Genomic DNA, 26,530 nt, shown 5'->3' on the forward strand with positions numbered 1-26,530 from the left:
CAGGTCCATGTCTCCCAATGGCACCTTGCAACCCCCAGACAGGGCTCTTTCTTTGAGCAGTGTGTTTGCTCAGATGATTTCCAGAGGTCCCCTCCATGACCACTGCAAAGCCACGTGCCTGTGGCCTCCCAGAGAATGGCTCTGTTTGGCTGACAGTGCTGAGGAAGCATTTCAGAAGCTGCTTGTGCTCAGCAGGGTGCAAGCCAGCTCCCAACATGTTCCAGCAGCCTCCAGGAAATCTGGGACACAGCAAGCTCCAAGGCCACTGAAAGCAAGAGCAGATGCCTTCCATCCTGCTCACTTCCAGCCAGGCTGCAGGGCAGCAGATCCGGTGCTTGGTTCCTTCTGTAGCTCTTTCCCAACTCCGCTCTCACCCAAAGGTGTTTGCACAGGGACAGATGAGCTGCCTCACCTCTGGGTGCCCAGCTGGTACCGAGCTGCCCGGGCACCGACATTGCGCACCAGCAGAGTCTGCTGGGTGCTGACCTTGACTGGACACTTGGAGAAGTCCAGCTGGGCAGGGAAGTCCAGCACAGCTCGGGCACCAATGGCCCGAATTGGCACAACGATCCTTTCCCTTCCAGTGAGGCACACCAGCTCGTGGCAATAATCCTGCAGGAAAAGAAACTGGCTCAGCACAGGACATTTAGTGCCATCCCCATGGCAGAAGAAAAACCATTTCCTATACCCCTCCAAGGGCATCAATTTACCTATTGCACCCTCAAATGAACACTAAGTTCTACTACTATGTCACATTTTAAAGGCACCAGCGCACTTTGCAAAATCTGTCTCAGTGGCATTCAGCTCTTGTGTCACTTGGCTCATACAGATAACAGCCCTAGGCCACCATCATTTTTACTCTGAACTTTAATGATGTTAAAGAATTCCTAAGCCCCTTCTAAGCAACATGGAGCTGGGGAACACAGGACATTGCTCTTTAGGTTTCTATATTCCCACTGTCTGAGAATAGGACAAAGTGTTCAACTGACTCGAAGCAGCAAAAGGAAGAGGAGAAAACAGCTGCACCCAAAGACATCCTGCACCTCTGGCCTGGTGCAGAAACATCAGTTGGCTCACAACTCCCCTCTAACTTTGCCTATCCAACCAAGTCAGGAGAAGAACGGTGCTAAGAGGTAGCAGGATGCTGTTGGAAAGGGCCTCTCTTTGTTTCCCTGCAAGGCTTCCTCCCTTCCATGCCATGCCCTCAACCCTTCTGTATGAACAAGCCTCCAGATCAGAACATGAACCCTCCAGATCCCAGCACTGAGATCAGACTTGCCAGGGCCTCGGCACTGCTGTTCAAACCTCCCCGCAAAAGCACCTTTGTCACGGAATGGGTGCCAGCTGACAGAGCAAGCACAGGGACAGGCATGAAGACAGAGCCCCAGCAGTGTCACTGCCACGGGCTCTGGGCTCACAGCTCTGCCTGCAGCTTGTACCTGCCCTACACCAGCTCCTTCAGGCAGGTGTCCAAGTGCCCTGCAGCTCAGCAACCTCCTGCTGACCAAGGGCGCCCAGGGCCCAGAGTGCCTGTGCCAGGCCGGGCTCACGGGCACAGCACATCCTCTGCCCTGGCCCTGCAGCTGTGCCATGCTCACTTGTGCTCTGGGAGAGCACAGCTGCAAGGCTGCACAACAGAGGGGGTGAAAAAGCACCGGCTTTGCTCCAGCCCAGGGGCAGGCAGGGAAGCTGTTGGCAGTCCAGGAAGGAGGAAAGCTCTCTGACCTCTTTGTTCCTCTGGTGTTTTCCATCAGAATGAAACCCCTTCCACTGGACCTAGAGATGGCCCAACATCTATCAACAGCCCTCTGTCATTTTCATCCTCTTTCCTGTGCATCTTCCCTTGGCAATGCTCAGCAATGTGCAGGGAGGGGAAGCAGAGCCTGTCAGGCCTGGCTGCAGTGCCTGCCAGCAGTGCCAAGGTGTGACTGGCTGCAGGCTGCCTGCCCACGCCTGGAGCCCAGCTCGCAGCATGCAATGGGCTGCAGCCAGAGTGCAGGGAAAACAATGGCTGTGGAGATCATTGTGTGCTTTGGCTCCTCCAGCCTCACCTTGTTCTTGCTGGGGGTGAAGCGGATGCGCACAGGGACAGAGGCGCCCGGCGGCACGGCACGGTACGCATCGCTGGAGCTCACCAGCTGGAAGTAAGGTGAGCTCTCCATGGAGACCTTCACCACGTGAAGAAACTGCAGCAAAGACATGAAATTATGATTTTGCCACTTGTGGAAACAGGACGAGAGGAGACCTGTCCATGGCCTGCTAACATCCCTCCCCTGCCCCTTTTCCAAAGCACTTTCAGCTGAGCAGGCACAGGCACATCATTCACAAGGCTGAACTTGAATCCCTTCTCTCTGGCTCCAGCATTTTGGCCAGGGGCAGTAGGGCAGTGCCTGCTGGGAAGGAAGGGCCGAGCAGGTCAGCACCAGCAGCATGGAGACACAGCACCTGAACCAAGTCACCTGCATATTCAACAAGGCCAAAAAACCTGCTGGCTCTGCCTGCACACAGCCACGAAGTGGTCATGTTCCAGAGGGGGAATGTGCTACCTAAAAGCAAACCAGCCCATTTCTGTGGGGGAAGGAAGAAATTCCCTTCTAGCAGATCAGCTTTGGGTAGGGACCTTCTGGGGATACAGTCAGGCAGGCAGAGCAGCAAGACAGGAGACCAAACACTGTGGTCTCACTGGGAATAAAAGCAAACCTGAAAAGCAAAAGAAGGAATGAACACAGCAAGACAATTCCGAAAACAAGGAGATGGCAAAGAGAATTTAAATGGGCAGTAAAGCAGCAAGCAAGAATCATAAAACCATGAGAGCAACCAGCTTGCCAAAAGTGACAGAAACACAGACAGGCGGTGTCTATTGACCATGGGGCTTCAGAGTCATCTTCTGCCTGGAGAAACAGGACCAGCACTGACTGACAGTGTGGTTCCAGTATGAAAAGCCAATCTTGGCTCTCCAGGGCTTCCTGCTGCCTGTGCAGGCAAGCTGGGCTGCTGGGCATTCCTGCCTGCAGCCAGCAGGCCAGGTTCGGCCCTCTGGGGTACTACATGCACAACACACATGCATTTTCTAGCACACTGATCTCATCAACCCCTGAGCACCAAAATGCTCTCCAAAAGTCTAAACCAGGTGATTTGGACTCCCTCCTGTCTCCTCCCCCCAGCCCACTCTTGGCACAAGCCTCACTTGAGAAAATGTTTCCCGGACTGAAATTCAAATGGTCTCAAGTTTTCCTCTTTACAGTGGAACACAATTGACATTTTTCAACTTTTTCCCGCTCAGCTCTCTTGGGAAACTGCAAAACAATGCCAATTTCTTCAGGTGAAGGTGGAAACCTCCAGGAGCACATGGCTTTGGATTTGCTGTGCTTCTGCAAAGGGAAAGCAGAGCACCGTGTTGCTTTTGGAAAAGCTGAGCAGAGCTGGATGAAGCTGAGCAGGAGCCTCAAGTGGCACCTAAAGGCCTCTCACTGCTTCTGCTCCATCACTCTGATTGCAGGGCTCTTGCAGAACACGGTTCCTGCAGGGCCAATGCCATTAATGAGAAGTGATTCCAGCATAAAGTGCAGAAGGCTCAGCCCCTGAGCTTTGGCTGTGAGCTGCACAAAGGGAGCCAAACTGGCTGAGAGAGGCAGGGATTCCTACCAGGAGCCAAGATGAACCAAGGAGACACAGGGTGTGCTATAGAGCCAAGGCAAAGCATGAGAGCAGCTAAGAACTGTACAGCCCTCAACATTCCAGTCAATCCAGAGCTTTCAAGAGAAGGAAACTCCTTTGGCATAGACACCATCAATGCCTGGCCGAAATCTGGGGACAATTCCCAGCACAGGAAGATTTCCACCATCTTGCAGAAGAAGGTGCTGAGACATTTTCTTCTGCATGTGCTGCAGCAGATAACTTGCTTTGCTGTACACTGCGGGAATGAGAGCACTCTCCTCTTCCAGCACAGCGTTAAAGCTCTGGGGGCCAGCACTTACCTTGTCCTTATTCCTGAGAGACAGCACCATTTCCGAGACCTCCCGAGCAACAAAGTTCTGAAATACAATCTCTGGTGGGGAAACCCCAAACCAGCTCTGTTTCGGGGCAGCTGACGGCAGCTGGAGAGGAGAGAGAGCAGGGAGAGCTTCAGCTGCTGGGAGGAAGGTTCATGCAGGAGAATCTTCCTCTGATCCCCAGTGAAGTACAGACTCTGAGGGAGCACGTCTGCCCAGCCCACACTGGGCAAACAGTGGCTCACCCACCTCTGCTCTGAGCTCATCCACAGCTGCTGGGCCACACAGAGCAGGCTCAAGCCAAGCTGCTCTTTCGGCACGGATTTCTCCAGGTTTCTTTCTCCAGAATGCCAGGCAGCACTTTCCTAAAACACAGCCCTGTGCCCATGCGGTCACAGAGCTCTGGGGCACTGACTGAGCACTCATGGAGTAAGTAAAACCCATGAATTTACAGGAGACTCCATGGGAAAGGATTTGGGATGTCTTTTACTCTGAGACAGGGAAACCGAGGCCCACACAACTGCAAATATCTTTTTTTGCTCTAGAACTTAGACATCAGTAAGAAGAGCACAGGACCAGAGCAGGTGTGAGAGATGAGGTGACATTTGGCTGAAGCCAAAAGGTTATTAAGCAAAAGAATGGAATTTGTTGGTTTGGATTTGTTCAGGTTGGTTTGTTGAGTGTCACAGTGAGAGGGACAGGCTTGAAGACCTGACCAAAAGGAAGGAGGACGAGAAGGGAGCGGACAGAAAAGTTGGTGCTCAGCAGAGAATGGAAGCTCCTGAGTACCCATCCAATGGCAAAGGGCACAGGGACCGCCCCAGCCGGGTACAAAGGGGATATAAAGATTGCCATTTTCTCAGAGGGTGTGTGTGTGCGCTTGGCTCTCAGGGAGGGAGACACCCTCAGCTCAGCTGAATCGTTACTAAGAAACACTTTCCTTTTGCTTTGATGATTTTGTTCCTTTTCATTGTATTTAAAAGTTAGTGTGTTCCAAAGAGAGGAAAAGGCAAAAATAAAAAGACAAATGAGATGAAAAGAAAAAGACAAGTGAGGTGAATGCTGAATGAGGATAAGTTTCAGGTATTTTCTCAGCAACTTGGGTAACAGCAGAGTTGGTATCTCCTTTTTCAATGGCCTTTAAATGGGTGCTTTCTTGTCATTACTGACATCTTATTTCATGCCATTGTAGAGGCACGTCTGGAATGACACAACAACAGCAAATGCTTCTGGAGCAGAGACATTGCTTGGAGAAAACTCTGCCCTGCTTTGTCTGCCTTCTCCAGCCACACTGCTGTCACTGCAGAGACACAAGCAGGTCTCCTCTGTGACTTCACAGCAGACACATTCCGCTGAAGGGAGTGGCTGCAGCACACTGTCCCTTAGCTGTGCCCTTCCCTGAGGTGTTCCCAAGGCCCCTCTCCAGGACAATCCTTAACCTGGATTGTGTTCCGTGTCTCTTGCTGCCAATTTCCTGCTCAACAGCCCACCTCAGTCACCTACCCGTTTGGACTGTGCTTTATACTGAGCTAGTCCTGCCAGAAAAGCAGCTTTAAACACACCTCTGAGTAGGCACTGATCCAGACAAAGCACATCCATTCCCCTCTGCCCAGGGCCAGTCCCCTGTACATCTGGCAGCCTGCAAAATCTAACACCCCGTCAGGGTCCAACACATTGTTCCAGCCCAAAGCAGTAATGACATTTGTTTTGTTCAATCTGAAGTAATTCCTGCAGATCCTTGGCCTTCAAAGGCCAAGGCTGCCACTCTGCAGGGAATCCTGGGACCCCGAGCATTTGATGGTGACCACACCAAAGCAAGAGGTGGCTCCTTCAGCAGGAGAATGGCAAAGGGCAATTTTGGGCCTCTGTGTCCCCAGCCTTCCTCCCATTGTTTTAGCAATGGCAGCTGCACTCCAGCACACCCCAGCAGCTTCAGCAGAGGGTATTTGTGTTGGCTTAGTGCAGATCAGGACTCCCAGTCCACCACTCCCAGCACCTTGCAAAGACAGCAGGACCTGGACACTGAGGCATTTTGCTGGAGGCAAGCCTGTCACAAACACACACCCTCTTCAAACTTCATGTGAAACAGAAAGGAAAAGAGCAGGAAAAGGCTACCTTTGGGCGAGTCTCACTCCTGTCTAGAAATGGGCCAAGTCTGGGCAGAATACTCCCCCCAGTGCTGGCCTCCTTCTTCCTGCTGAGAAACTTCTCCCTCTGGAACTTACAGGGAAGCAGCTGAAAGGCAAAAGTAAACCAGCTAGAGCCTCAGAGTTGTGCTTGTTCAGAAAGGCTTTTCTTCAACAAGTGACACTGGTGAATAACTTGTGATCACAGCCACTAGGACATTCCTGGAAGCCCTGGGAGTTCCCTGCTGAAATACTTAGCATCAGGGAATTAATAATACAGAGTGGAACACACATACTCCAGCCATATGGCTCGGTCCCATTGGCTTCTCCATGACTGGATGGGACATGGTTGGGGATTTCTGCTCTTTGGGCATTTGTTTCCTCTTACGTTTCATTGGATTGAGGCAGTGACCTTTCCAGAGAATGGGGAGGGGCTCTCAGAACTGCCTGAACTCCATCCCTGCACAACGCTCAGAACTCACAGCAAGGAGATATCGCTGCTGGATGAGTCCAAGAGATGCAAGAAAGGAACACTGTACCAAGAGTGAGGTGCACAGGAATGTCTCTAGGTTTTAGTTCTCCCTGTGAATTGTTTTCTCTGTCTGGGCTGACAGAGCCCTCCACAGAAGAAAACAGAGGCATCTCCTTGACAGAGCCTCAGCAGTGGGGCATCTTCAGCCAAGTGAGCTGCAGACAGCAAGGGACCTTTGTGGCCCTGGCTCCAGCGCTGCCTGCAGGGCTGCATCTGTGCCCACACAGGAGCTGGGAGAGAACAGCTGCTTTGGAAGCTCTTCCAGCTGGGACCAGCCGTGGCTCTCAAGGCTTTGGGCAGAGTTTGAGCTTCCCCCCCCCCAACACGCCCAGGTGCCCAAGGGCAGCATGGTCAGAGCAGCACAGGTGAGTGGTGCCCAGCCTGACAGAAGGAATTCCTGTGGCACAGGGAAAGGGACAGAACACATGCTCAGGGCTTCAGCTGTACATTGGTTTCACTTGGCTCTGCTGGCACAGCCAGGCAAGACACAGCTGAAGCATCCCACAGTGTTCCCTATTGCACCAGGACAGCCCCAGCAACAGCAGCACAGCACAAAGGGCTGGGCAGGGGCTCTGCAGCTTCACAGCACTGCTGGACAACAGGGGCAGGGAGAGCAGACCAGGGCAGTGCCAGCCTTAACACAGCCCCAGTGGGTACTCACAGCATTAGGCTTCAGCCCTTCCCTGGACAAAAGACGAGGTGTCGGTGTCTTCTTTGGCAATCCAGACGCCATTTCCAAGGGACGGTGTCGCAGGTGAGCGACAATGCCTCAACAAAACTGGAAGGAGCAACAATGGAACTCTGAAAATCCACAACCCAATTCATGGCAGATTCAAGGCATATTCTGGTGCTAAAAATGTTACATTACTTGAAAGTAGCTAAGTGCTTGTTTGGGGTAAGCAGCTAGTATAGTTAGGCCTCTAGTTGGACTTTATTTGAACTCTATGGCTACCTTGTGCAATTCAAAGTTAGATCATACTGAAACCTGGAGCTAAAAATCTGAACATTAATAACAGTTCAAACAGACAAAGCTGTAGCTTAAATATTACTCAAAAATAGCTAGAGTGGGCCTCCTCTTCTTTAGGCTAAAGCACCCTTGCTCTCTCAGCTGCTCCTCACAGCTGGGAGACTAATGAGAGACTGGAATGTTATGGCTAATGGCTGAAATATCATTATAAAGGACTTTCTGCCCATTGTGACAAAACTCTAGAAAGAAGCTGCGACCACCCAAGCCCGCCCTTCCCTGAAAATGCCTCCTGACTGGAACTTGGCACTGTGAGTTAAGCTGCCTAAGGGAACTTGAGACAAGATCAAGGTGACACTATTGTCCCATTAGCTCAGGTCTGGGGAGAAGTAAACAAGGCTGAGGAGAAAAACATATCCACAACAAAGCCAAACCCAGCAGCTGTCCTGAAAATCAGCTCTGTCTGCGTTCAGCCTGGGGAAGTCACACCCACAGACTCTTCTGCTGAGGCCAGCTTTGCACACAAACCTCCCAGCAAAGACCTCCGCAGTGCCTCCAGACCCATTCCTGAGGCCTCGCACCAGACGACTGCAGGGCATGCAAGCTAACAGAACAAATCTGAAAATCCAGAACCCAACTCATGGCAGACTCAAAGGATATACGGGTGCTAAAGATTTTATATTATTTCTAAGTAGCAAGAGACAGAGTCCAACTTGCCCCACTCCTGGGAGGTACCTGGGCAAGGTATCACCTTGCCCAAATCTGCATTAATCCATTGGAGTCTTACATTTTGCCAGACCTCACCACAGAGAAGACCAGAAGAGCATTTAATGGTAGGCCAATGGGATCCATGGAATGGTGATATTTTCTACTAAATCTCTCTCTGTCACTCTCTTTCTCCTCCCCCCCTTCCCAACCTCCATCCCCCTCCCACTTTTTCTTTTCATTCTCTCTCTTTCTCACTCACATTTACTGTTCCATAAAATCCAGACCATTGACTTTGGCATATGCTCTCCTTTGCACCTCAATACAGAGGCATCTCCCTCAAAATTTTAAAACCCAGATGATAAAAACCCACTGAAACTTGAACAGAACTCATTCACCTTTAAGCAGTTTAAGCACTTACCATAGGAAAAAAATGTATAGACTACTATCTTTAGAAAATGTTGCATTTCTTCAGTAAAAAAAGCACAATCAGTAGTCCATTTATTGTTCATCCTCTCAGGCGTACATGTCAGTGAACTACTGCGCCAGAAGACTGGCATGATCACATCCTCTATTTCCCTTTGGCATTCTCTTTCAGAGCACAGATGAAACAAAACCAAAAAGTTCAACTTTAGTCGCTCTTTACCTTCAAATGAAATTCAGGACTCCCTAGCAGACACCAGTCTTCTGCACGCTGCGGAGCTTTTCGCAGAGGCCAATGCTCTGCACCTTTAGCAATTCTCTACGCCGACAATTCACCCGGCGAAGGGCCCGGTGCAGCCGCCTGCAGGAGCCCGGGCTGCGCACACCCAGCCAGGGCCGCGCTCTCAGGCAGCTGAGGCCGCGCCGCTGTCACAGGCGCTGAGGGCCCGGCCGCGGTTACCGGGCAACCGCGGCGCCGAGTGCGGGGCCGGGCGGGGCCGGGCCGGGCCGCAGGGCTTTGCAAAGGACATTGGCACTGCAGCGACTGACTGCAGTTTGGGGCTTCCCAAGAGTCTTTCTGTAACTAATGAAAGGTTAAAATGTGGTGACAAAGGCACCTATGCCAGGGCTGTACATTGCTCTTTGCAGCACTAGTATCGGACCCTGGCTGGAACAGCAGGAGGGGCTGAGGCAGCAGGGAAGGGGGCTCAGCCTGGAGAAAAGGAGGCTCAGGGGGGACCGTCTGGCTCTGCACAACTCCCTGACAGGAGGGGACAAGAGGCTGCTGCAAGTTCAGGCAGCGCCGGAGCCGCCTGGCTCCCCCTCTCCTCCCCCGCTCCGCCTCTTCCTCCCTCCCTCCTCCTCCTCCTCCTCCGCTCCCGCAGCCCTCGCAGCCCCCGGCAGGGGCGGGGATGGAGCCGGGACAGGCCGGAAAGCAGAGAGGCCTGGGGGGATGCCAGGACTGGGAGTGACTGGGCTGTATTGGGATCATCCTGGGAGCAGCTCCTGGGTGACTCAGTTCTACTGGGATCATCCTGGGATCACACTGGCAGTGAGGAGGAGCAGCGCGATGGCTCCAGCGCTGGGGCTGAGGGCGCTCCTGGGCGGCCAGGAGCGAGTGGGACCCCCGGCACCGGGACCCTGAACCGCCCCTGCCAGCACCGGAACCCCCCTGCTCCCCTTAGCCTGCACAGGGACCCCCTGAATCGCCCTGTTCTGGACATCAGGTCCCGCTGCTCCCCTTTTCCCGGCCATCCCATGGCTCCCAGCCTCCAGACTTGGCGTAGGCCTGACTCTGGGACAACCTGGAACGCCTTGGTCTCCCATTCCTGCCTTTCCCAGGCACACCTTTCTGCAAAACCAGAGACAGCCTGAACTCCCCCTTTCCGAACATCCCGGGTGTCCCCACTCTGGTCCCCCCTTTCTGGGAAACCCTGCACTCCCCTTTCCTGGGCTCAAGGACCCCCTGGAACTCCCTTCTACCTCTCCACGTCCCTGCCCACCCCCCCCCATTCCCATGACCTTGAGACCCCCCTGGCACCCCCATTCCTGAGAACCCAGACCCCCCTGCATCTCTTCATCGAGCACCAACGCAACCTTTTCCCAGCCCCCAGCCCCACCCTTTTCTCTGGCCTGGGACTAGAACTGCAACTGACTGAAAACAAATGTTACAGAAAGAAATAATTTTGCACCTTTTATTTACTATTGAAATACAATTTCCTCCCTTTCTCACAAATCTCCTCCCAGTGTCATTTAGCAGGGCTGTCAGAAAGTCCTTAATTCTGAGTGGGTGTTCCAAGCTGCAGCCACAAGGAAACAGGGAATGGGGATTTTCCTGCTCCTGGGAAATTTGACATCCTCAACTGAGGAGAGGAGGAGGCACCAGAAGGAAAGGGCAGCTGGGCTTTATCTTTCCACAGGGAAGAGGGGGGGAAATCTCTCATCCTGTCTGCAGCTGCTCCCACAGGGATGTGAGGGCTGATCCCAGAGCCCTAAGGGTCACAGTCAGGGCTGCCCTCAGGGAATGCTCGCCTGGTATTGAGGGGCAGCGTGAGAGCACCTGGATCTTGGGGCACCCAGCTGCCCCTCATGTTTGGAGGTGCCTGAGGAGGGCTGGGATGATGCCAGGGACATCCTGCAGTGACATCCCCTCTGTCCCGCTCTGGGTGAGCTCAGTCCCAAACCTGACCTTGATCCTGGTCTCAATCTCACTCCACGTTTAGACACACTCACAGTTCTGTATTTAATCACATCCCAATTCCAAACTTGTCTAGCCCCAGAGCACAACCCAACCCCAGCCCAAAGCCAATCCCATGTCTAGCCTTAACCCCAATCCCAGCTCTAATCCAAATCTCAGCCCCAACTCCAAGCCAGCCCCAATTCCAGCCCCTTCCTAAATCCTCAGCCCCAAACCAAATCCCAGGTTCTGCCGTTCTGGGGGTTTGCGGGTGTCTCTGTCCCTCTGACCCCGATGATGGTGGGGTCACACCAGGGCTGAGAGGGACAGAGACTGCCCCGACCTGCGCAGGTGTGAGAAGGTCGGAGAGCCCCTCCAGCCCCAAGCACCCTCATCCGTGAGCAGCACCCCTGCCGTGTCCTTTCTCCGGTGACAGCAAAGACATTGCTTTGTGCCCGGGTCTGTGCCAGCCCCGCACACAGCACTGCTCTGCGGCAACGGGGACACGGGAAACGGTGCCCGTCGTGTGTCCCCTTTGTGTTGCTGTGTGTTCTCCCATGTCCAGCTGTGTTCCCCCGGCCAGGGAGCTGCTCTGGCCCGGGATGGCCGGGCCCAGCCGCTGGGCCTCGCCGGCGGCGGGCAAGAGCCGGCCCGGGCTGCGGGACACGGCGGGGCTGCCCGGCTGGAAAGCAGCTCTGGCTCCCGCCAGGGAGCTGTGGGCCGGGGGCTGCCGGCTGTGCGGGAAGAAAGCCGCTGGGCCGGCCCCTAACGCTGCTCTGCAGAAAGGAAGGGGAGGAGGGAGCTGACAAATGAGCTCGGAATGTGGCAGTGCAGAGATGAAGGGACAAGTGCCTTTGGGGGCCGCGGGTCGGTGCCAGCCCTCAGGCACGGCTCCGAGCGGCTCCTGAGCCGCATGAGGGCTGCCTGTAAGGATTGCAGGCGGCAGCCGAGAGCAGCAGCGCCGGCATTGCCAGCCAGGCCCCATGGCCATCTGCCCGTGCCTTCGCAGCCCGTGAGGGCCGCGGGCTCTGCAGCGCGGCTCCTGCTCCCACAGCCGGCCCCGAGCCTCAGGGCTGCCCCGCAGGCGCCACGGGAGCAGCAGCGGCCTCAGGGCCTGGCCCGGGGCTCGATCTGCTCAGCCCGGGGGCAGAGCCACAGCAGGGGGGAAGGACCTGAAGATGCACCAGGTGAAATAAACAGGACCAGGAGACTTCTTCTCCTTTTTTAATGCCTTAATTGAAAGTGATCAGCTCACCATTGGGCGTCTCGACGGGCGTGTCTGCAGCGTCCCGTCGTCTGCCAGGGCGACTCAGAGGAGGAGGATATGCACAGCTCTGTCCACTAGGAGCAGAGCTGGGGGAATCCGGTCCTCGTGGGAGCCTTTAGGGCGTGGTATCTCTGTCAGATGTTAGTTCGGTCCGAGTCTCGCTCCCCTCCCAGACCTGGCCTGGGGGATCTCGAAGACAGGGTGAGGAACGATGAAGGTTTCCAGCATCTCTTGCAGGCCCAGCACTCCGCTCCTCACATCCAGACATCACTCTAGTCTCTCAACTCTTAGGTGGCTCGTTGTTTTTGGGGTTTCTCCGTGAGTTTGGAGTCGGGGGTCCCACAAAGCATTCTGGTCTTGGGAGTCACTTTGCATAACCCCCCCTACCTTCTCAGGTGTCTTCCCTATTCTGAGAAAGGTAAAACTTAGCCTCGGGCAAGGCTCTGCTAATACAAAAGGAGCAATTAGCCACAACAACCCGTGATTACAATACCAAAACACACAGAACTTGGGCAGGGCCAGTGATCTGGCTGCCTCTTTGTAACTTTTTCTCACAAAAAAATATTAACCGAATTTTTGTTCATAACACCAGGGAGCCCGGGGAGAGACAGGCTGTGAGACAAGGCTCTGCCCGTAATTTTAACAGTTTTTATTAACCTAATAACTATATACTGAGATAAACAGGGCCAGGAGACTTCTTCTCCTGTGTAATGCCTTTATTAAAAAGTGATCAGCTCAGGAGTGGGCGGCTCGACGGGTCTGCAGCGCCCGTCGTCTCCCAGGGCGACTCAGAAGAGGAGGATATGCGCAGCTTTGTCCACCAGGGGCAGAGCTGGGGATCAGATCCTCTTGGGAAGCCTTCAGGGCTTGATCCCATAAGATGTTCCCGTCAGATGTTGCCCCTCCCACTCAGTCGGCCTGGTCTCACCGCCGGGGTCACCTCCCATGGTCAGGGCGAGAGGGTCCGAAGGTGTTCCGCGTCTCTGCAGGCTCAGCACTCGGTTCCTCACGTCCAGACATCACTCCAGTCTCTCAACTCTTAGGTGGCTCGTTGTTTTTGGGGTTTCTCCATGAGTTTGGAGATGGGGGGTCCCACAAAGCATTCTGGTCTTGCGCATCACTTTGCATAACCCCCCCCACCTTCTCAGGTGTCTTCCCTATTCTGAGTAAGGTAAAACTTAGCTTCGGGCAAGGTCCCCACCCAGGAGAAGGGCCATTACCTCGCCCCAGCCAGGGCTTTTACTAATACAAAAACAACCATTAACGACAACGACCCGTGATTACAATAACAAAACACACAGAACTTGGGCAGGGCCAGTGGTCTGGCTGCCTTTATGAAACTTTTTCTCATAAAAAAATATTAACCGAGATTTTGTTCATAACATATACAACTAACTTAGTTCTTATATACAAGTAAAAAGTCAAGTTCCTTATGACATTGTCACAGGTGTTTCTCGCTTCGGACAAGATGTCCCAGGGCGAGCAATGGGCGCTGAGTCCTTTCCAGCTGGCCGGGGGCTGTTGATGTCTGGCGGGGCTGGAGAGGCTGCTCGAGCCCTGGGGCCCATGAGACCTGTCAAGGAGCTGTGCCTGGCCGGTGCTGTCCTGAGGCAGCAGGGCCTGGGCGGTGAAGGACAAGGGTGAGCTGCCACAGGTGCTGGCCCCAGCGCACCAGGACTCAAGGTCTTGTCCCACACTGGGCATGGCCATTCTCCCACGTAACTCCGGCTCCAAGCTCAGTTGCCCCATGTGCCAGTCCTCCTGCTCCATTCTGCCCCTTCCTTCTTACCCCAGACACAAAATACCCATGCCACATTACCCAGCTCACTACACAGAGCCCCACTCATCCCCCAGCTAGCACCCTGCAGATAATCAGCCCCCTGTCGTCACTGACCCCCTTGCCCCGACAGGGCCGTGTCTGACGCATCCTGTGTCCTGATCGCCGTGCGATGCTGGTCATTACGGCCCCTCGAGATGTGTCCATCACCGTGCAGCAGGGTCACACGAGGCTGAGGAGGAGAGGCCAGCTGGCTGCAATGCAGGGCCCAATCCAGCACCCGCCAATAATCCTCCTAACCCAGGTCTCCCTGGGGACTGAAGGCACAGATTCCTCCTGGATAGTCAGCAATGCTTAAAGCCTCAGTCACCATTCTGTGTCTCTACTTCCATCACACCTACCTTGTTGTGGTGTACCAGGAGACGTGGCAGCTGTGCACTTGTATGTGGGGAAGCCTTGATGTTCTGCATCGTGAAACTGCTGCTTTGATGGTCCCCAGAGATCTGAGGCATACGGGGGACACTGGCACAGACCAGCGGCCTCCTGTGGGATGGGACACAGGAGGCTCAGTGCCCAGCCCTGTGGCATGCAGGGCATCACCCTGCTGTGCCAGGGAGGGCACTAGCAGTGCTGCTTGCAGGGGCATGTCCCTGCCAGCTCCTGTCCACCTGCTGCAGGAGCCCCAAGCCCATCCCACCAGGCTTGATCTGCTGGCTCTGTCTCCACAGCAAGGTGTGCTGGCCATGGCCATGGCAGGTCCCTGTGCATAGGACACCAGCTGGCAGGAGCTGCGCTGTCCCAGTTGCAGGGATTGGTTTTGGGAACTCCTTTCACAGGAGGCACACAACTCCCCACCAAGCCTGAGCTCAGACTGAAAACAGACACAGCTCATCAGATGTGCTTTCAGCAACCTTGGGACAGAGAGGTGGGCCAGACAGGGCAGTGCAAGGCAAGGAATGCAAAAGCCCCCAGCCCTGGGGCAAGCACTGGCCCTCCACAGCTGCCTTCTGCTCCCCTACCCTGCCCCGTCCCCCCAGGCTCCTCTGCCCCAGCCCAGGTGCAGAGCCCTCCTTGCTGTGTCAGGGCTACCCTGCACCCCAGGCGCGGGGAATGTGTCCTCAGAGCCCTTACCTTTGGCTGGGCGGTGGCTCCTTGCTAGGGGGCATCGGCTGCAAATACGGGAGTTTTTTGGGGTACCTGGGGTGGGCAGGAGTCACAGGTGTGTGGCAGGGGACAACGAACCTGTTCCTGTTGGAGGCAGCACCCCCAAAGCCATGGGATTGTAGCCCATGGCATCCCGCTGCCTGTAGCCCTTGGGATGAGCCCCCACAGGCCCTGCTGATGGGCAGGGCTGCAGAGGGGGCTCCCCACATCAGCCCCTCCCAAGCAGACACTGTCACCCCTGTGCCCAGCACAGCAGGTCACCGCTGGCACCCATCTCCCCCCATGCCAGCCCCGCTGCCCCCCATGCACGGGTGCTACTCACTGGCCAGGGACCTGCACGCTGAGCATGCGGTCACAGGACAGGCATGTGAAAGGGACTGGCAGCTGCCTAAGGAGGGTGAGGGAAGAGGGCCGGCTGAGCTCCTGGGGCCACAGGCCTGCAGCACACAGGCAGCAGCTCCCTGCAGCAGCCAGCTGCTGGGCAGGTCACTGCACAGGGTCACGGCCATTGCAGAGTGAACCGTGGGCTGTTGAGCCTGTTTCTCCCCATCCCCAAGGTGCTGGCTGATGCCAGGTGAAGGGCACAGGCACCCATGCCACCATCTCAAGCAGCCCCTGCAGCACTTTCAGCCCCTCTCTGGCACCAAAGTCCCCCCGTGTGCACGGCCAGGAGGGCAGGGCATGGCCCAGCTCAGGGACATAGTGTGTGACAGCCCTGCCTGGGAGGAGAAGTTGCCGTCTCTGTTCCCAAAGCCATCAGAATCTCCATCGCACTCACTTCTTAATCCCAGCGGCGTTTTCACGCAACAGCCTATCCTCGACTTCCTCCATGTTCCTGTTCCAGGAGTCCTCCAGGTGTTTACGGAAAGTCTTCATCTCCAGGCGATCCGGCTGTGAACAGGTGCACAGCCTCAGCCAGCTGCTCCAGGATGTGACATGGAGCTCTCCAGGGAAAAGCCTGGAGGGGGATCCTCAGAGGGATGCTGCCGCAGGCTGTCAAGTCCCAAAGGTGCCAGTTCCTCATGGTGGGGACGAAATACCCCTCACCTTGTCTTCAATTGCATTGCTGAACTGCTGCTGCATATTGTTCCAGTGCTGCTCCTGGCCTGAAATCTGGCTCTGCAACTCCTGCATTCTCTCATCCAGCTCCTCCATGTTCTCTTCAAACTGGCTGCAATTGACTTTGCTGTCCAAGGCAGCCTTGTCCGCCTTCTAGCAGAGGGGAACGGCAGGAGAGCGGCGGGGAAAGGGATGAGGAATGCCAGGCAGGGCCAGCGTGTGAGGGGCAGAGGGAGGAGTGCTTCCTCCAGGCCATCATGCCCCTTTCAGGCTGCTGTGGCCCCATTTGCCCCATCACCCTGGTGAGCTTGGTCCCACCATGTGAAGGGTGAGGGACCCCATGAGCTCAGGAAATTCCCTCTCCCAAGGGGACAATTTCTGCCACCCAGCCCCCAAGGGACAAGGGGCATTTGTCACCCTGCCTGGGAAGCCCTGGGCTGGCACAGAGGCCCCTTAGACTGTACCATGTCCATGGCAGCCATCATGTCCTGCTGATCTGCTTTGTCCTTCTGCAGCTTCTCCAGGAACTGGGACAGCATCTTTCAGCACAGGAAGGAACCCATGACACCACAGCAAGGTTGGGGCACACCCCAGGATGTAGGAGCACACTCCTCTCCCCCTGTCTGCACACACTCTGTCCCTGATTTGTCACAAGCCTTCTGCCCAGTTGGGTCTGTCAGAGACGAGCAAAATGGATGACAAACAGGGTGAACAAAAGGCTGATAGAAGCAATGAGAAAGCAATGATAAATAGGACGAGCAGCCAGCAGGCTCCTTCTCCTTCCACATCCCTTGCAGGACTGAGGCCCCCCTCAACACAACTCCTGTTGCCAGGCAACGCACCCCACTCCACTCCTGGGAGCCAGTGGGGCCCATGAAGTCAGAGATTAATGGAGCCTTGGAATGGCATGGGCTGGAAGGGACCTAAAAGATCATCTTGTTTCACCCCCTGTCAGGGACAGGTAAAGGAACATTTTCCACTAGACCTGGTTGCGGCAAGATCCCATCTAAGCTGGTCTTAGACACTTCCAGGAATGGGGCAGGCTCTGTTAAGGCATCACCATGCTCACAAGGAAGAATTTCTTCCCAATATCCCACCTATCTCTCCCCTCTGTCATTGTGACGCCATTTCCATGCCAAGCCCTTGTACAAAGTCCACCTCCAGCCCTTTGATAGTCCTTTTAATTCCCATAAAGTGCTCAAAGTTCTCCCAGGAGAGTACAGCCTCATTGTTTTTCTTTTGATCAGTTTAAGATGTGCGTCACATCTGAGCCAGTTCCCCCACTGCTGCAAACCCTCAGCCTGGTTTGGAGCATCCATTGGGATCAGCCTTTGCCAGGGGGGCTGTGCATGAGCCCCTGGCTGAGCTATGGGGTTGTTGGGGCTCAGAATCCTTTCTTCTCAGGAGTTCGGGCAAAAAGTCTCTGTGGGTGAAGCCTTTGGACATTTTCCTTCAAGTCACGTTTTATGTCAGCTTGACAGTCCATAAAGAAGACAATGACAAAATTTCTCCTGCCAATGTCCCCAAGACTGTTGGGGAAGACAGATCAAGTTCTTCCCTTCAATACCTGCCATTTACTAAACGTTCTACTTTAGGTGTCCACAGAGCCCCAGAATTACCTTGGGCCGCCTTGATTTGTTACTGAGCTCTCAAGGTAGCGCTGACTGTTCCATTAACTGCCACTTTTGCAAAATTTGCTCCACTTTCAGCGAGGTTTTATTGTCCCCTGGGGAATGGCCTGGGGTGACAGGGACAGGGACAACCCTCCCAAGCCCCTCCCAAGCATCCCCCAGGGCCAGACGCACAGAGACCCCTTGAGCATCTCCTGGGCACTGGACAAAATAAACTTGGCAGAAATCAAACTTAACTCTGCATAAATCACTTTGAAGAATATTTGCTCTTCCCACAAGTAACTTGTGATGGAAATGCAAACAAATCCCAAATATGAATAAACCGACAATCCAAGCAGTCATGTGGCAATTCCAAGTTTCATTGGTTCCTGCACAGCTCCAGCTCAGCTGCTGGCAGGTTCTGATAGAAGAAAAGAGAAAAATTGGCCCAATACAGATTATTAAAAGGAAGGGGAAGCTCTGTGTAGCTGTCACAAAGGTGACAGGGATCAAGAGAAAAACGATTCTCACATTTGGCAAAGAACCCAAGCCTGGGAATTCAGGAGATATTCAGGAATTTAGGTACTTGAGCTGGGCTTCTTCTTGTAGGACTTTCAGCAGCCTTATGTTCCTCACCGTGGGGTGAAAGAACCTTGTCAGTCTCGCTGGTAACATTTGCTCCCTTTCCTCCAATGATTTTAACACACTTTTCAAGGAAGGACAACAAAATATTTTCTTTTCACTGGCCACCCACAACAGCCATTTTCCTCATCAGTTCTCCCATAAGTTGCTCAGAGGAAGCTGTGTCCAAGTTTCCAAGAGTTCCTCCAGAGAGAACCACAACCTCCTCAGAGGACGGGAACCATGCTGTTGTCAAAGGCACCTGGGGACAGACAACAGTGCCCTGAACTCACTGTGCCAAAATCATGTGGCAATCTGGTTAAGAAAATTGTTAGAGAGATGCCTCAGCCCCAATTAAGGCGCTAATGAGACCAAATCCAAAGTGGATTTTATTGAACAGTAAATGTGGGGTAGAGAGAGAGCTGGAAAGAAAGAGAAAAGGGGGGGAGAGCAAGGGAGTGACAGGGACAGAGACCTCCCCTTGAGCAGGTGTAAGAGTCTGTCCGAATTTTCCCTCATCTGCCTCACGATCATCATTTGAGGACCACTGAAGAGAAGATGCCCCCCCGTCTCCTCTGTAGGAGAAAGTCATATGCCACAAGGCCCTGAGACCTGAGAGCATTGCTAAGCTACTGTTTCCACAAGCGTTGTTTGCTGTATGCTACACTGAGCCCAATGAGAAGAAGGGGGCACCGTGCCCTTTTTGCAACAACAGCCTTGGAAGCTGCCCCACCTCTCGGTCTGGCTGGACTTCTCCTGAGTGGTGGAACCCTGCAGAAGACCCCTCTCACTCGTTTGCAACCACCGTGACACACAGACTGAGATGTAAGAAGCCTCTTCATCAAGAGACCGAGACATCAAACCCCCATGTGAGAAGTCCCCCTCTTATACTTTCCAAGGACTGGGACTGAGACCCCCAACCCGGGGGAGGTGTGTGGGGAGAGGCAAGCTGACCAAAGCGAGATGGATGTTGCAGGTGTGAGCATTGGGCCACAAAAACAATTGCTCACGCCCACTGCTGAACATGGACTGTGTGTACCCTTTGGAAGCACCATTCTTTCCCCAAAACTACCTTTTGATTCGGTTGCAAAATTCATTCTCCCTTCCCCCATTGGAAAAGAGTACAATTGGGGTCCAGATGAACTGCGCCTCTGAGATCTCCCCGACGTAACAGGCGGATCCTCAACTGGACTGGACCAAAGGACTTCATCTTTAGGTTTGGTAGCTATATCCCTCTCTCTCTCTCTCTCTCTTTTCTCTCTCTTTCTCTATATTTTTCTCTCCCTTAATCCCTCTATCGCATTTTGTTGTGGTCATTCAATAAAGGTGCATTTGTTTTGATGATAACTGCAAATAATAATCAATTCTGATTATTATTTGCAGTAATAATCAATCCATGAGATCAATCCTTGAACGATCACGAAACCCGTTCATAAGGACGGATCGTGACGCTGGGGTTCCTGGGAGCTACCAGGCCCATGCTGGGAGCTCTCTGTGCACACACTGGGAGCAACTGGGAATGACAGGATGCATGCTAGTGACAACTGGGATGTCCTGGCAGTGACTGGGATAAAACTGGGGGCAGCTGAACCATGCTGAGGTAACTGGGAGTGCCTGGTGATGACTACGAGAATGTTCAGGGCAGCTGGGATATACTGGGAGTGCCTGAGACCATGCAGGCGATGACTGGGACTGGACTGGGAGCCACTGGGAGCCACTGGGAGCGTGCTGCGGGGAACTGGAACCATGCTGGGGCAACTGGGGGCAAGTGTGAATGACTGCAGCCCTGCTTGGAGAGACTGGCATCATACTGGGAGTTACTTGGGGCTACACTAGGGGCAACTGGGAGAACTGGGAACACACTGGATCAAAGGGGGAGCAACTGAGACCAACTGGAACTGTGCCAGAGGCAAATTGCATCATAATAAAGAATGACTGGGAGCAACTGGGATCATACTAGGAGCAGCTCCTGGGTGACTGAGTTCTACTGGGATCATCCTGGGATCATCCTGGCAGTGAGGAGGAGCAGTGCGATGGCTCCAGCGCTGGGGCTGGGGGCGCTCCTGGGGGGCCAGGGGGGAGTGGGACCCCCGGCACCGGGACCCCCCTGCTCCTCTTATCCTGCACAGGGACCCCCTGAATCCCCCATTCTGGACATCAGGACCCCCTGCTCCCCTTTTCCTGGCCTTCCCATGGCTCCCAGCCTCCAGACTTGCCATGGGCGTCACCCTAGGATGCCCTGGAGCACCTTGGATCCCCATTCTTGCCTTTCCCAGCCCCCAGCCCCACTTTCTGCAAAAACAGAGACCCCCTGAACTCCCCCTTCCCAAACATCCCGAGTCTTCCCACCCTGGTCCCCCCTTTTTGGGAAACCCTGGACTCCCCTTTCCTGGGCTCAAGGACCCCCTGGAACTCCTTCTACCTCTCCACGTCCCTGCCCCTGTCTCCTGTCCCTCAGCTGTCCCCTGTCCCTCGGCTCTGTGGGGCCAGGGACAGCAGCAGGACGCAGGGCAGCCCTGGGGGAGAACAACCCTGAGCCCCAGCTGGGCCAGTTCCCCCCAGGTCACTCCCAGCATGGGCCCTGTGGCTCCCAGTCACCCCCAGGATGGTCCCAGTCACTTCCAGTTACACTCAGTGTGATCCCAGTGTCATCCCAGTCACTCCCAGTATGATCCCAGCATGGTCCCAGCACAGTCCCAGCTGTTCCCATTCACCCCTACCATAGTTCCAGGCACTCCCAGTATGGTTCCAGTCCTTCCCAGTATGATTCCAATATGAACCCAGTCACTCTCAGTACAGTGCCATTTGCCCCCAGTATGATTCCAGTCACTCCCAGATACTCCCAGTATTATTCCAGTAACTTTAAGCTTCCTCTGTGGTCCCAGTCACTCCTGGTCTCCCCCAGTATATCCCAGTTGTCCTTAACGTGTTTCCACTCACTCCCAGTTGCTCCCAGTAGTTTCTAGCATTATTCCAGTTGCTCATAACCACTCCCAGTCACCTCCAACATGATTCCTGTCCCTTCCTGTATATCCCAGTTGCCCCAGCATGGTCCCAGTTGCCCTCAGCCTGCTCCCAATCACTTCCAGTATGATTCCAGAAGGATCCCAGTCACCCTCAGTATGGTGCCAGTTGCTCCCAGTATGATCCCATTTGTCCCCAGCATGTCCCCATTTCCTCCCAGTGTGATCCCAGTTGCCTCTAGCACAGACCCAGTCCCTCTCAGTATGATCCTACTCTGATGCCATGATAATGCCAGTTGCTCCTAGTATGGTCCTGGTTGCTCCCAGTTGCTCCCAGTCTGATCCCAGTTGCTCCCAGCGGCCCTGTGTTATGCTTTGGAGTGGGAGGAAATTTAGGGAAGTGATGCAAAGTTTTTTGTGTATCTGACAGTCTGTTGAGCTACTGAAAAGCTAGACACGCTTTTGTGAAACACACATGGTAAAGATGAAAAAATTCAGAAACTTTTTTTCTTTGTTGGTCGGCAGGGAGCTGCTGGGTTTGGCTTCTGCTCTGTGTCTGGGCTGGGCTGGCAGTCTTGCTGCAGGCTGGGCTTCTTTTCTATTTCCTGGGCTGCTTGCTGGCTTCTCTCTCCATGGGCTCTGGTTTGGCCGGGCTGGGCTTCAGCAGCTGCCGGGCAAGGAGACAGGGGAGGCTGCGGAGCTTTAGCCAGAGCAGGGCTGGCTGTGGCTGTGAAGATCTCGCTGTCAGGCTGCTGCTTCTTCTTCTTCTTAGCATGGCTGAGACCAGAGACTTCTGTGGCTGGTGTAGAAAACTAAACACTAACTATAAAGCTGATCTGAACACAACTGAGCCACAGCTTTCTGTTACAAGTTATTGGTGGGTTAGGTAGGCCTCATGCGTGATGTTAAGTTTTTCAGTACTTCAGTCTTCTTCTGAGTGAGAGAAAAGAACAAAATGCAAGGATATAAAAAACAATATGAAGACACTAAAGTCAATAGAGAAGAAGTTAAGTCCTAGATGAGAGGGCTGAGAAGATGCTTTGTTTTTAGAGCTGAAATCTTCTTGTAAGCTGTAAAGGAGAGGAATAGTGGATTTGTTTTCACTAAAAATCTGTGGGTCTGCTCATAGATAAAACTAGCTCTGGAAGATAAAAGAAACAATGGGAAGGATTCCACTGATCGATGAGGGGAAAAAGATATTTGCTTTTACAAATACACTTTAGGTTTGCAGATAAACAAAATAAGCCATTGAGAAAAGAAAGAAACAATGGGGAAGAAAAACCCCTAAACTCCGTAAGAATTAAAAACTAAAAGGGAGGGTTATACATTAGAGGGAAATCTTTGGGAAATCTTCGGTGTCAGGCGTATCAGGGCATCTGTACCTCTCAAGCACCTCAGCCAAGGGGAAAGAGAGAAGGGAAATGTGGCCAGGAAATTAGGATAAAAAGAAGGCTGCATCCTCCAAAAATTCAAAGATGCCAGGGGAACGCCCCATGGCCTCTCCCTTTATTGGAATAAAGCCAGAAAGGACTCCTTTGTCTTCTTTGTGAACAAAAACTTCTGGTGTTTCTGGATTAATTTTCCTAACAACGAGAAAATACTCTTTTTCTTCATAACGCATAAAACTATAAGGAGATTAAATGTACAAATTGATATCAAATAAAGGCTTCTATGTTAAAGTAAGCAGACGTTAAAATAGCTGTAATTCCATGAGAAGTTCGAACAGAGAAAGACTAGTCTTGTGCTTCAAAAAACGAAGAAGGGGCTGGGAAAAGGTTGAGTTGGTGCCGGATAAAGGGGTTTAGGGGGGTCTCAGTACTGCGCAGAGGGGTAAAATGGTATCTGGGTTCTCAGGAATGGGGGTGCCAGAGGGGTCTCAGGGTCATGGGAATGGGGGGGGGTGGGCAGGGACGTGGAGAGGTAGAAGGGAGTTCCAGGGGGTCCTTGAGCCCAGGAAAGGGGAGTGCAGGGTTTCCCAGAAAGGGGGGACCAGAGTGGGGACACCCGGGATGTTCGGAAAGGGGGAGTTCAGGCTGTCTCTGGTTTTGCAGAAAGGTGTGCCTGGGAAAGGCAGGAATGGGAGACCAAGGCGTTCCAGGTTGTCCCAGAGTCAGGCCTACGCCAAGTCTGGAGGCTGGGAGCCATGGGATGGCCGGGAAAAGGGGAGCAGCGGGACCTGATGTCCAGAACAGGGCGATTCAGGGGGTCCCTGTGCAGGCTAAGGGGAGCAGGGGGGTTCCGGTGCTGGCAGGGGCGGTTCAGGGTCCCGGTGCCGGGGGTCCCACTCGCCCCTGGCCGCCCAGGAGCGCCCTCAGCCCCAGCGCTGGAGCCATCGCGCTGCTCCTCCCCACTGCCAGTGTGATCCCAGGATGATCCCAGTAGAACTGAGTCACCCAGGAGCTGCTCCCAGGATGATCCCAGTACAGCCCAGTCACTCCCAGTCCTGGCATCCCCCCAGGCCTCTCTGCGTTCCGGCCTGTCCCGGCTCCATCCCCGCCCCTGCCGGGGGCTGCGAGGGCTGCGGGAGCGGAGGAGGAGGAGGAGGAGGGAGGGAGGAAGAGGCGGAGCGGGGGAGGAGAGGGGGAGCCAGGCGGCTCCGGCGCTGCCTGAACTTGCAGCAGCCTCTTGTCCCCTCCTGTCAGGGAGTTGTGCAGAGCCAGAAGGTCCCCCCTGAGCCTCCTTTTCTCCAGGCTGAGCCCCCTTCCCTGCTGCCTCAGCCCCTCCTGCTGTTCCAGCCAGGGTCGGATACTAGTGCTGCAAAGAGCAATGTACAGCCCTGGCATAGGTGCCTTTGTCACCACATTTTAACCTTTCATTAGTTACAGAAAGACTCTTGGGAAGCCCCAAACTGCAGTCAGTCGCTGCAGTGCCAATGTCCTTTGCAAAGCCCTGCGGCCCGGCCCGGCCCCGCCCGGCCCCGCACTCGGCGCCGCGGTTGCCCGGTAACCGCGGCCGGGCCCTCAGCGCCTGTGACAGCGGCGCGGCCTCAGCTGCCTGAGAGCGCGGCCCTGGCTGGGTGTGCGCAGCCCGGGCTCCTGCAGGCGGCTGCACCGGGCCCTTCGCCAGGTGAATTGTCGGCGTAGAGAATTGCTAAAGGTGCAGAGCATTGGCCTCTGCGAAAAGCTCCGCAGCGTGCAGAAGACTGGTGTCTGCTAGGGAGTCCTGAATTTCATTTGAAGGTAAAGAGCGACTAAAGTTGAACTTTTTGGTTTTGTTTCATCTGTGCTCTGAAAGAGAATGCCAAAGGGAAATAGAGGATGTGATCATGCCAGTGTTCTGGCGCAGTAGTTCACTGACATGTACGCCTGAGAGGATGAACAATAAATGGACTACTGATTGTGCTTTTTTTACTGAAGAAATGCAACATTTTCTAAAGATAGTAGTCTATACATTTTTTTCCTATGGTAAGTGCTTAAACTGCTTAAAGGTGAATGAGTTCTGTTCAAGTTTCAGTGGGTTTTTATCATCTGGGTTTTAAAATATTTAGGGAGATGCCTCTGTATTGAGGTGCAAAGGAGAGCATATGCCAAAGTCAATGGTCTGGATTTTATGGAACAGTAAATGTGAGGGAGAAAGAGAGAGAATGAAAAGAAAAAGTGGGAGGGGGATGGAGGTTGGGAAGGAGAAAGAGAGTGACAGAGAGAGATTTAGTAAAAGATATCACCATTCCATGGATCCCATTGGCCTACCATTAAATCCTCTTCTGGTCTTCTGTGTGGTGAGGTCTGGCAAAATGTAAGACTCCAATGGATTAATGCAGATTTGGGCAAGGTGATACCTTGCCCAGGTACCTCCCAGGAGTGGGGCAAGTTGGACTCTGTCTCTTGCTACTTTCAAATCATATAAAATCTTTAGCACCCGTATATCCTTTGAGTCTGCCATGAGTTGGGTTCTGGATTTTCAGATTTGTTCTGTTAGCTTGCATGCCCTGCAGTCGTCTGGTGCGAGGCCTCAGGAATGGGTCTGGAGGCACTGCGGAGGTCTTTGCTGGGAGGTTTGTGTGCAAAGCTGGCCTCAGCAGAAGAGTCTGTGGCTGTGACTTCCCCAGGCTGAATGCAGACAGAGCTGATTTTCAGGACAGCTGCTGGATTTGGCTTTGTTGTGGATAGGTTTTTCTCCTTGTTTACTTTGAAAAACTCCAAGGTTTTTCAGCCTTGTTTACTTCTCCCCAGACCTGAGCTAATGGGACAATAGTGTCACCTTGATCTTGTCTCAAGTTCCCTTCGGCAGCTTAACTCACAGTGCCAAGTTCCAGTCAAGAGGCATTTTCAGGGAAGGGCGGGCTTGGGTGGTTGCAGCTTCTTTATAGAGTTTTGTCACAATGGTCAGGAAGTCCTTTATAATGATATTTCAGCCATTAGCCATAACATTCCAGTCTCTCATTAGTCTCTCAGCTGTGAGGAGCAGCTGAGAGAGCAAGGGTGCTTTAGCCTAAAGAAGAGGAGGCCCACTCTAGCTATTTTTGAGTAATATTTAAGCTACAGCTTTGTCTGTTTGAACTGTTATTAATGTTCAGATTTTTAGCTCCAGGTTTCAGTATGATCTAACTTTGAATTGCACAAGGTAGCCATAGAGTTCAAATAAAGTCCAACTAGAGGCCTAACTATACTAGCTGCTTACCCCAAACAAGCACTTAGCTACTTTCAAGTAATGTAACATTTTTAGCACCAGAATATGCCTTGAATCTGCCATGAATTGGGTTGTGGATTTTCAGAGTTCCATTGTTGCTCCTTCCAGTTTTGTTGAGGCATTGTCGCTCACCTGCGACATTGTCCCTTGGAAATGGCGTCTGGATTGCCAAAGAAGACACCGACACCTCGTCTTTTGTCCAGGGAAGGGCTGAAGCGTAATGCTGTGAGTACCCACTGGGGCTGTGTTAAGGCTGGCACTGCCCTGGTGTGCCTGCTCTCCCTGCCCCTGTTGTCCAGCAGTGCTGTGAAGCTGCAGAGCCCCTGCCCAGCCCTTTGTGCTGTGCTGCTGTTGCTGGGGCTGTCCTGGTGCAATAGGGAACACTGTGGGATGCTTCAGCTGTGTCTTGCCTGGCTGTGCCAGCAGAGCCAAGTGAAACCAATGTACAGCTGAAGCCCTGAGCATGTGTTCTGTCCCTTTCCCTGTGCCACAGGAATTCCTTCTGTCAGGCTGGGCACCACT

The sequence above is a fragment of the Melospiza georgiana genome, chromosome 22 (assembly GCF_028018845.1).
Source record: "Melospiza georgiana isolate bMelGeo1 chromosome 22, bMelGeo1.pri, whole genome shotgun sequence".
Classification (NCBI taxonomy): Eukaryota; Metazoa; Chordata; class Aves; order Passeriformes; family Passerellidae; genus Melospiza; species Melospiza georgiana.